Below are 596 nucleotides of genomic sequence, written 5' to 3'. Positions count from 1 at the left end.
GTCGGCGGGGGGGGGGGGGGGGGGGCGCGCGGGGGGGGGGGGAGGTCCGCACAGCTCGTGCTCCAGTTTTGTCTTTCCCGTTATCCAGGGAGCAGGGCTGGATTTTCTGGCACATCAGGGAGGCTGTGCCTGGCCAGGAAAAAACTCTTGGTGGGTCAGGAAGGAGCTCTGAGTCCAATCCTTTAGAATCAGGGAATGGTTTGGGTTGGAAGGGATCATAAAGCCCATCCCATTCCCCCCCCTACCATGGGCAGGGACACCTTCCACTGGACCAGGTTGCTCCAAACCCTGTCCAACCTGGCCTTGGACATTTCCAGGGATCCAGGGCCAGCCACAGCTTCTCTGGGCACCCTGTGCCAGGGCCTCCCAACCCTCACAGGGAACAATTCCTTCCTTACAGTCAGCCTGAACCCAACCATCCCCAAATTATCTCCGAATGGAGCCAACACCACTTCCACCCCATGCCTCGGTTGCCCCTCTCTGAGACTAAACCCCACCACCAGATGAGTTACCTGGAGACTTCTGTGCCCCTTGCGCTCCCCCCATGCTCCCCAGCCGCCCCAAACTCCCCGTCCCACTGTTACCCGCTTACCGGC

The 596-nt window shown here is 60.7% G+C and overlaps 1 protein-coding gene across 1 annotated transcript in view; it reads right to left on the bottom strand.

Moving 5' to 3' along the window:
• Positions 1-596, bottom strand: part of LOC103621152 (vasotocin-neurophysin VT-like) — a 1,740-nt gene that overhangs the window by 236 nt on the left and 908 nt on the right. The gene's annotated exons all lie outside the window — the stretch shown is intronic.

This window comes from Corvus brachyrhynchos, unplaced genomic scaffold (genome assembly GCF_000691975.1).
Source record: "Corvus brachyrhynchos isolate BGI_N302 unplaced genomic scaffold, ASM69197v1 scaffold166, whole genome shotgun sequence".
Taxonomy (NCBI): domain Eukaryota; kingdom Metazoa; phylum Chordata; class Aves; order Passeriformes; family Corvidae; genus Corvus; species Corvus brachyrhynchos.
This window is presented reverse-complemented; position numbering and strand designations above follow the sequence as displayed.